The following is a 10,571-nucleotide window of genomic DNA, read 5'->3' on the forward strand; positions in this document are numbered from 1 at the left end:
CAAGACATATCACTGGTTACAAATTTTAAGTTTATATTATTATTTAATACATATATTAGAAAGAATTAATGTTATAAATATTAGTTGGTAGAGTCCCATATTTAAAAAAAGCAAAAGTAAGGTGCAATTAAACAGACATAAAACAATATTCAAATTACTTTGAACAAAAATAATGCCCGAAATTCTTCAAATATAAAGATGATAAATAACATCAAAAAAACCAAATCATAAATGGCTGCAAGTAACACATTCTACCTCAGATACGTATTCAAAACCATCATTTTTTTGGGCAATCTGTGGCAGAGAGCCTTGAGGCAAGGCTTTCTGAGCCCCCATAAAACCTGCATTACAGATGTATTGCAAAATAAGCTACACTGCTCTTATATATTTATTGCTATTGTTTATAAATATTAAATGCTATGGGGGGTGAGTACATGTAACAATTTGCTCACCAAGATTAAAAAAAGGTTTGTTAGCGCGCTTAGCCAAGAACAGGGGTGAACCTTTACCACCGATTCATTTGGAAGGTGACCGGAATAACATTGATCACACTGAATGTGAACAATTCGTGCACTTAGATCATGATTATTTTGGTGTAGAGGAAGAAGTGACCGTGTGTGATGATGGATATCCCTCTATAGACAACGGTAAAAGCTATGATTGGCGGGTGGGTAGACGTATTGTGGAATTGAGCGTTCTTGCAGATGGGTTAAGGGCTTGTCAGCTTTGCCAGTCCCCCCTACATTTACATAACTGCATAAATGAACGAAAGTTTGGACTTTCCCAGATCTTGGAAATTAAGCGTGAAAGCTGTCAGCTAGTAAACGACGTTGCCACAGGAAGCCGTCATCGGACAGAAAGGGGGGGGGGGGGGCTGGCATGGGATGCCAATACAAAACTAGCAGCAGGTAAGATGGCCAGTGTAAAATAACACGATAATTTGTCGATACACGATAAAGCCAAGCTTGGTAAATTATCCGTTTTTCTTACGCAGCAGATGTTCGTTTTTGGCGGACATTGTAAACACATGTGAGATAAGGCTAGGTATAGGCGTTCCTATGCAAATGAGCTAATAAAAAAGCACAAGAGGTATATTTTTATTATTCAGAGAAAGTGTTGATTTATTTTCTTATGCATACTTAGTACCAACGATATGTTATAGCCAGTACACATTATGACGTCATATTATGACCTCACTGATCTTACCTACTGGAGGTAATAAAACACATCAACAAAACAGCTTTGGCGCAAGGGATTACCCTATTTATTTTTACATAAAAATTGTATAATGCTTAGAAGAATATTCTATAGATTAATAAAACTGCTGCACAAATCCAAGGCATTTTCTCATTTGATCGGAATTTGAGGAAACTTATACCGGAAGGTACATTTTTATCTTTATTTAACTTAAAACTTTACTAATAGACATTATACAATTGAGCTGTTGAAATTTGTGCAGCAATTCTAGCAAGCTTTAGAATATTTTGCTTCTAAATATACCTTGCTTCAGTTAAATAAAATAGAGCATGCCCTTGCGCCGAAGCATTTTTGTTGATATCCATTATAATCTTGTGTAGTAAAGAACAATGACGTCATAATATGACGTCATAATGTGTACTGGCTATCTCATGTCGTAGGTACCAAGTATGTATTAGCCAATATGTTTTAACTTTCTCTGTATAATAGATATAGAACTTAGGCATTTTAATTAGATTTTTTGCATAGAAACGCCTATACCGAGCTTTAACTCACCTGCGAATGCATAGCCGGACTTCAACTACCGCTAACTAATATTAAAAACGATAACGGCATAAATATTCCGGAATATTCCTCGTGATGCTGATGACATCATACGACAATCGAAACACCTTAATGAAGATTTGAAACATCGACACTCTGCCCGCATTTGTTCAACTCAATTAACAATGGGGAAAGATATAACGGACAAGAAAAAAATTCCTTAAATGCCATTCTGTAAATTCATTTTACACAAAATACGGATGGGTATTGAATTTAAAATAAGTAAGATTTCACCAGTCATTTAACACTATGATAGGATTTTCACTCTTCCCTTTTTTATTGTGATTCCCCGAACACAGAGGTATGTTATTTATACAATTGTGTTTTCTATGTTAAATTTAATTATATAACGGACTGTTTAAGATTTCTCGGACTTCTTAATCTTATTTTCACCCTCCCTTAAAAGACTCCTACAATGGGAAGTATTTTCTCTCATCTGGAGTCTGGAAATATCAAATTAGATGTCCAATTTATTACGCAGGTACGTTAAGGCAGTACACAGATCATATTTCGGCGAATTTAGACTTTTTTAGTAAAATGTAACATTGATAAATCGGAAAAGCCATAGATAAAACCTTTACTATTATTATCCATTGTATAGACGTCATTGAGTCTTAGGCTAAAAAAAGCACTCCACTACGACATCATCACGTGACGTCTATAAATAGAAAAATTACCTTAATGAAAAAATGAAAAGTTCAACACTACCCCGGGGATAAATTATTTCTTTTTGTGAAAATAATTATGTAAAAACATCACTGGAGCATGAAAAGTGCTGCTAGAATCCTACTCTCCAAACACAAAAAAAATATTCCAAATTTTCGCATGAAACCTTACCAAAATTTTTACATTTTACACATACGATCAAGGAATTGTCATCAATTTATGTTAACCACACGATTCTAGCAGCACTTTCCAAGTACTATAGAATACAAGCTTTCGATACAAACAAAAAATATGTTTCACAGTATGCGGCGTAGTGTTGAACTTTTGCATCTTTGTTGTTATAGAACGACAGAGGAAAGGCTGATCTGGATTTCAATGCACTGCATGTGTTCATTACAAGAAAACATGATAAGAATATATCAGCGTACCTGATTCATAGTCTTTAATTCCTTATGAATCATACATAAAATCCACGGTATATGCTTTAAAACTCCCATTTCCTCTATTTGTTCACATGAATTCTCGTCACTTTTCATTTTCACTCGGCAAATATTTGATCAATAGTTATGACGTCATGGGTTTGGTATTTAACCCCCGTGATAAATACTTAGGTATTCATACCACCCAAAAACTACAAGATTTAGTTTAAATTATGTTTTTGAATGATTCCATTCATTTCTTGGACCTGAAATTAAACTTTAAATATAGATATTAAGAAATCATTATTTGTAAAGATCACGTCATACAGCTTACTATGACGTCATATTGTAAAGGCAAGTAGGATATTTCTGGGTGTAACCTTAACATACCCGCGTAAATGGCAACATGGTATTATAATATAATGGTATTGATAAAAACTACATTAATACTGCCTCCAAAGAAATAAAATACCACAAGTTTGAAAAAATCCTGATTATCTTAATAATATTGATTTTTTACACAAAATATAGCTTATTTAAGTTGAGTATTTTTCAGATTTCAATTATTTTATAATGCATAGTAACAGATCACATTCCTCGACTCTCAGAGACTGTCTACGTGGGATTGTGTCATGAAATAGAGAGTCCTACAGAAGTGAGCATCAGGAGAGAAGTTATGGACACTTATGAATAAAATATATGGAGATAACGAACAGTATTCAAGCTCAAAAGTCCATTAAACAATACAAAATAGGAGCAAACACGGACCTCTAAACATCAGAGGTGGGATCAGGTGCCATGGAGGAGTGAGCATCCCATGCCGACCGGTCAAACCCGCCGTGTGCTCCTTGTCATGATCGGGAAATAACGGAAAAATCCGTTGACAATTCAGTGTATAAATAATTGCCTAACAATTAGTATGAAAAACGTCAGTCAGCATTTGACTCAATGATAAATTGTATTTGCTGACAAGGTCATTGTATACCATAGAACTTACGAAATGATGACTTTAAACGAGACAGCTGATATTCTTGTTTCATCAACTTGTTTGTCAATAATTTACCTCGTTTTAGAAATTGTACATACGTAGAGCATGCTCTTGCGTATCGAATCAACTGAGAGATATATACCCCGTATGCAGGTGATGAAGGTATATTGCTGCATAAGTAAGGGAAATGAATGAGTAAACCTGTGGATATCAGACAGGGAATGGAAATGATCAAGAGTGGAAGTGAGCGTGAGGGATTCTGACTGAAAACTTCAGATACATATTTGGTGTTTTGGTCTAAAGAGATTTTTGGCCTCAAGGTAATCTGTGATCTCTCTCAGAGCAGTCTCTACCGTATCCCACAACACACTATGGTTCTGATGGAGTGTGATGATCTAGCATCGAGATTTACCAGACTGAGACTCCCCTCAAATGAGCTAGTAATCAGATCCTGTGTAACTAAGAATAATAAAATACTTTTTTCAAGTACATTACTTCGATTTTACAATTTCCAAGTCATCCAGTTCAGACATGCTTTCTTCGCTTCTTCCACTCCTCATGGACCCTCTTCCTCCAATATCAAAAAACTTGGTAGGGATTCTGATCATGTTTTTTTGGTCACACAAATGGCCGACAACAGCTCTACCATGGATACAGTGATGCCTTAAACAAGGCTGGTCTTCTGAGATTGCTCTTTTGGAAATATCAAGTGTAGGATTCCATGTTGTTCCTGTCGCCAGCAGACCTGAAAATGAAGAAGAATGGAGAAACGCATTCTCAACAGCAGACCTGTGTATTCAATGAATCATTGTCAGTTTTTGTGTAATGGTCTTTTAAAATCTTTCTTAAAGGTAGCCATTAATTTTCAAAAAAATAATCCGGTTCTTTGTTCATACTTCATCAAAACATATGTATTTTGGGTTATTCAGAATAATAATTCTTCGAGCCGGAAACCAGCAACTTATTGTCTTATATCTGGAAACGCTTTAAATTATTGATATACTGGGTACGAATCAGAGAATGTCCAACCTTTTTTATTCCACGAAACAACATGTTTAGTTTGAAAGTTTGAAAGTAATAGGTCCGTACAAACTTCCTTGTTCAGTTTCTTGTCTTGTTTGTACAGAAAGGGGATTTCTTGTTTGCTGTGAAGTCAAACCCTGAGACCTTACTTCAGTAACACCATTATATACAGAACATTGAAAGTCTGCACGGACGAGAGAAGTATCAAATCTAGCACTGAGTTAGATATTAGCTTCTTTATAGAATTTTGAGAATTAGAAACTAGTGCTTTTGGGGAATTTGCAGTTTACATGAAGAAAATGAAGACACTGATAAGAGAAAGGCTGACACATTATGAGGTTGTTACAATACAATACTTGACATCAGATATTTTAAGGACAACTGCCCTTTAAATAGAAAACAGGCTCTAAATTAAAAAAAATCGTACTGTTTATTGCAATGCCAGTAAAGTAACCACGTTGTTAAAACTGTCATGAACAATAGGTTGTTTCTCAGATATTCTCTATCTTGCTATTTATTTCTATAGAACACATTGGTTTGAACAAGCACTCAGCATTTTACAGAAAGCACAGGAGAGAATGTCAGTCCCTTTATTGTGTATTATGACAAAGTAAATATAGATATGTACGGACTCTACACGGCTGCGATGTCTCTGGGTAAAAGAAATCAGGAGAGCTGTAGTGTTAAACATTAGATTATACAATAATATGCTAGCTTACATTGATGAACTAGTGCTAGAGTAGCAGGTCCGTGACAAGAATGGCACAGCCATAATATTCATTCCACTACTAGTGATATTACAAATGTTGTTTATGCTGAATCACCAAAGACTGGGTGACAATATCAGGTCACAAAAATCTCTACAAGATCTACAGAATCTGATGCTCTATGATAATGGTTTTAATGCACTAACTCTCCTCAGAGATATTACTTGGCAAATACTGGGAATCTGTCAACAAATCACTGGAGACTACTTGGGATCTCTGCAGTCGTATCAATATTCCTTACAACAATATCCCATTCACAAAATCGAGACAGCAACTCTGTTAAGATTGAACGCACTTCCTCAAGGAGTTATGTAATATTGATTCGTTTAATTCAGATTGCCAAGTGTTAGTTGATTTTATTTTTGTCACTTAGAAAAGGTCTGCACAAATTCTTGTAAATTCATTCTTTATACCTAGATTTTTCTAACAATTGGTTATTTTTAAAAATTTGTAACACTTCTTTCGTATTTTATTTTTCATATATGATATTTTACTCCTATTGTTACTTGTACACAGTGCATACTTTCATTACTTATATTTTATATGTAATACTTTATTACATTGTTCATGATTAAAACATTAAAAAAGATTATGGTTTCAAGTTGTTCTTTGTTAGGCTTCTCATAGCAGGAAAGTGAGTGCTAATCAATGCCTGTCTTTTTGATTGCATAAATAAAAGGACCTAAACATTAATATACTTGAATGTTGATCTAATAATTTATATTATATCACGATCTATTATTCCTGAAAGTTTCACTTTTATATCTTGATGAAGAGTTTAGTATTAAAAGAGAGAGAGAGATAATGTTTAATCATTCATTTCAGATTACTAGTAAATGACTGGTTAAACTTAGCAATGATAAACTTACTTAAATTGATAGAAACGTTCTCATGCTGACATAAACTCCTACATAAACACAGTTTTTCACTGCTAAAATAAGCTATGAATGATACCTGGTAGATATATAGCCTTCAATGATATATATATATAAAAAATAAGGACATTCTTTACAACATATGTATATAGACAAAATACATTTAACTTCTGACTTCCTAAAAGCAAAATAGGAAAAATTCGGAAGAAAAATAAAGGCAAAGAAATTTGATCTAATGCAAAAATGCAAAAGTAGAAAAACCCCACATTCAAACTTCTTTTTCCTGACATACGTCAATGAGTGAAAGAAAGACAAGTTAAATATAATATATAAGAAAAAAAAAACTCAACGAGAATTATGATGTAAAAAAACTGCTGAAACGTTGCATAAGAATATAGAAAAAGAAAATATCGGTTGATCTTATGGAATAACAAAATTGCACATTTTGACTTTGTTCATCACATATATGAATCATTAGTTTTATTTTATAAACCAAAATAATTAAATACATGTATCAAGAAAATATCAAGAAAATATTGAATTTGATTAGAAAGAAAAAAAATGAAACGTAAAGTAAATAATCTATTCGAGGGATTAATACGTGTATATGTACACATTTTAAAAACTATACAGTAAAATAAAGAATTTAAAATAACAACCTACCTCTTGGGTTGTCGCCTTGCCCTTGCACTTTTTGATTAAAAATTGAAATCTTGACACATTAATTCTAAATTCTTAAGGCATTTAAAAATTGTAACACATTTTTGGTATTTTTTTTCTTTTTTATATCCAGTATTTGTGTAATAGTTCTTTTTGTGTTAATACATTCGGGCTAGAGACTTCCGTTACTGAAATCTGAAATAAAAAATCATTGACATAAAAACAACACGTTCTGCTTCGCATGTAAAGAAATTATTTTGCGTTCATCTTGGAATACTTGTATTGTAGGTAAAATTTTGTTCATAATCTTCTTCAATACATTCAATTTAAGTTTGTGATCAGAAAGGTTGAGATGGAACAAATAAAACACCATGAACCAAATGAATAAGAGTATCATTGTTGATATAATTGTCTTTTAGACAGAAAAAATGTTTTAAGGAACGGAGATTCACAAACTCTTGTAGAGCAAGGAAAAATATAACGCTTGCTCACGATGGCTTTCTGTTAACAAAGGAGAGCACTAGTTATAACACAAAAGTGAGACTCAAAATCTTAAAGACTGAACATTTCTTATTCCATAAAGTAAAAAAATATATTTCTTTATCTTTTTTGTCGATATTTTTCTAAATGTTATTTTCCATTTGACTGTCATTTTTCATGCCATTTCCCCATAATTTATTTAATTAAGGAGTTCTTCTGCCATAAAATGACCTCACGAAATAAAGATATCATTTAGGCTTTTTTTTTGTGTGTGTATTCTTTCTTTGTTTAAACTTCTTTATCTTTATTCTTGTCTTCCGCTATTTCCTTTTTCTCAATCTCTTTTCGGATACCATATGTTGATTTATACAGACGGATATTGAATTTTAGATAAGTAAGCTTTCATCCGTCATTTGACACCATGACTATTGAGATTCTTCGAATACAGAGGTATGTTGTTTAAATTGAATTTAATTATACATATATATAACGGAAGTGTCTCAGATTTCTCGAACTTCTTAATCTTATATCCACTTTCCCTTAAAATATTCTTAAAATTAGAAGTTTTTTATATTTTATCTGGAATCGGGGAAGGTCAAGTTAGTTGTTAAAATTATTAAATGGCAATATGGTGTTATAATATTACGGCATTCACAAAAACTTCATTGATATTGCTTCAAAAATACAACAAATAGTAAAGATCATGATTATCTTTTGAAATATTAATTTTTACACAACATAGAGCTTATTTAAGGTGTGTATTTTTTTTTTCAGATTTCATTTATTTTATAATACATTGAAATGGATCATTTACCTCGACTATCCGAGGCGGTCTACATGGGATTGTGTCATAAAATAGGGAGTCCTACACAAGTAAGGGTCAGGAGGGAAGTGTTGGATACCTATGACGTTGTTACTAAACCTGTGTTTATCATGAGTAGAATGGACACAATCATGAGTGGGAGTAGACGTGAGGGATTCAGACTGAGCACCTCAGATATGGATTTCATGCATTGGTCCCCAGACGACAAGGTAATCTGTGACCTCTCTCAGATCAGTCTCTACCGTATCCAACAACACACTGTGATTATTATGGAGTGTGATGATCTACCACCGGGATTTACCAGACTAAATCTGAGAACTCAATCATATAATGCAAATATCATATCCTCTTGTGTAACCAAGAAAATATATATTTCTAGTGAATTATTCCGCTTAAAAAATTTACAATTTCTCCAGACCTACAATGCTTTCCTTGCTTCATTCGGTCCTCATGGACCCTGCTTTTTGAATATCAAACAACAGAATTATGAATTTGATTTTGTGATGTGCTTTAGATCTCAACACTGGCCAACAACAGCTATATCATGGGTACAGAGATGTTGTCACCAAAACTGGCCATCTGAGATTGTTCTTTCGAAAATATTAAGCGGAGGATTCCATGTTGTTCCTATCAGCAGCACAGCTGAAAATGGAGAGGAATGGAGAATCTCATTCTCGACAGCAGAACAGAAAGGTGTGTATTCAATGAATTATTGTCAGTTTTTGTTTTATGGTCTTTTAAAATTGCTTTTAAAGGAAATAATTAATTCTCAAAACAGTAACCCGGTTCTTTGTTCATAATTCATCAAAACAATTGTATTTTGGGTAATTCATAGTTCTAATTCCTTAACTTGGAAACCAGATGACTTATTATATTATTTCTGGAAATGCTTTAAAATATTGATATACTGGGTACGAATCGGAGAATGTCCAAACTTTTTTATTCCTCAAAACAACATGTTTAGCGTGAAAGTCACCGGTTCCGTACAAACAGCATTGTATAGTCATTTATATGATTTGTATAATAAGGGTATATCATGTCTATTATTAAGTGAAACATTGAGACCTTACCTCAGTAAGGTCGTTTTATACAGAACATTGAGAGTCTGTACAGACGAGAGCAGTATCATAGCAAGTACAGAGCTAGATATTTGCTTCTTTCAAGAATTATTCACTTGTGTTAGTTTTGAGGACTCCGCAGTTTCCATGAATCAAATAGAGAGATTGATAGGAAGAAAGCTGAAATCGTATCAGGTAGTTACATTACAATGTATGGCATCGGGTATATTAAGGAACCCTGTCCTCTTGATGCAGAACAGCATACAGGATCAATGAGGTTGATCACGGTTCGTTATCGTAATATATACCAATCATTTGGACATATTTCGACTGACGTGTTTCATACCAATTGTTAGGCCTTTCTTTGTATACTAATTTTAATACGAAATATTTCGTTTTCATGAACGATACATTGGGATCACGGTCGGTAAAGATGGAATGCTTACTCTCTTTGACATCCTGGAATTTCCGGGGGGGGGGGGGTGTTTTACGCCCTGTAAACAGAACGGTATTGTTTGTAGATTTTAGTTTCTTATCTTTACCTTTTTTCATTTCTGAAAAACATAGCAATACAGGCTACTTCTTACTCCTCCTTACTGCTTACTCCTCCGAAGCACCTGATCCCACCTGGAATTTCTGGGGGTTCTGTTTTATGCCATTTTCATATATTTGTATTGTTTGTAGATTTTTTAATCATTATTCGTTATCTTACCTTCCCTTCCTCATTTAAACCAAAGTCATCAAATTAATGCTATCTTCAAGTTTTTTTACTCCTGGACATCAATCATTCAATCTCTTGGCATAATTGTAATAAGGATTGAGCTTAATACCGAAATTGTAAAATTCATAACCCTATGGCCAGTGTTTTTTTTTTTGTTAGGGTAAGACTATATTATCAGATAGAGAAGATACATAAATTCTTTAAAAATCTTCTGATCTGTTTATTACGGACACACACTGAGTGCATATATATATATTATGAAGAATTCCACCTTCACAATTGTGAAATTCA

Source organism: Saccostrea echinata, unplaced genomic scaffold (assembly GCF_033153115.1).
Source record: "Saccostrea echinata isolate AGI-Se365-2 ecotype Australia unplaced genomic scaffold, CSIRO_AGI_Sech_v1 ptg000033l, whole genome shotgun sequence".
NCBI lineage: Eukaryota > Metazoa > Mollusca > Bivalvia > Ostreida > Ostreidae > Saccostrea > Saccostrea echinata.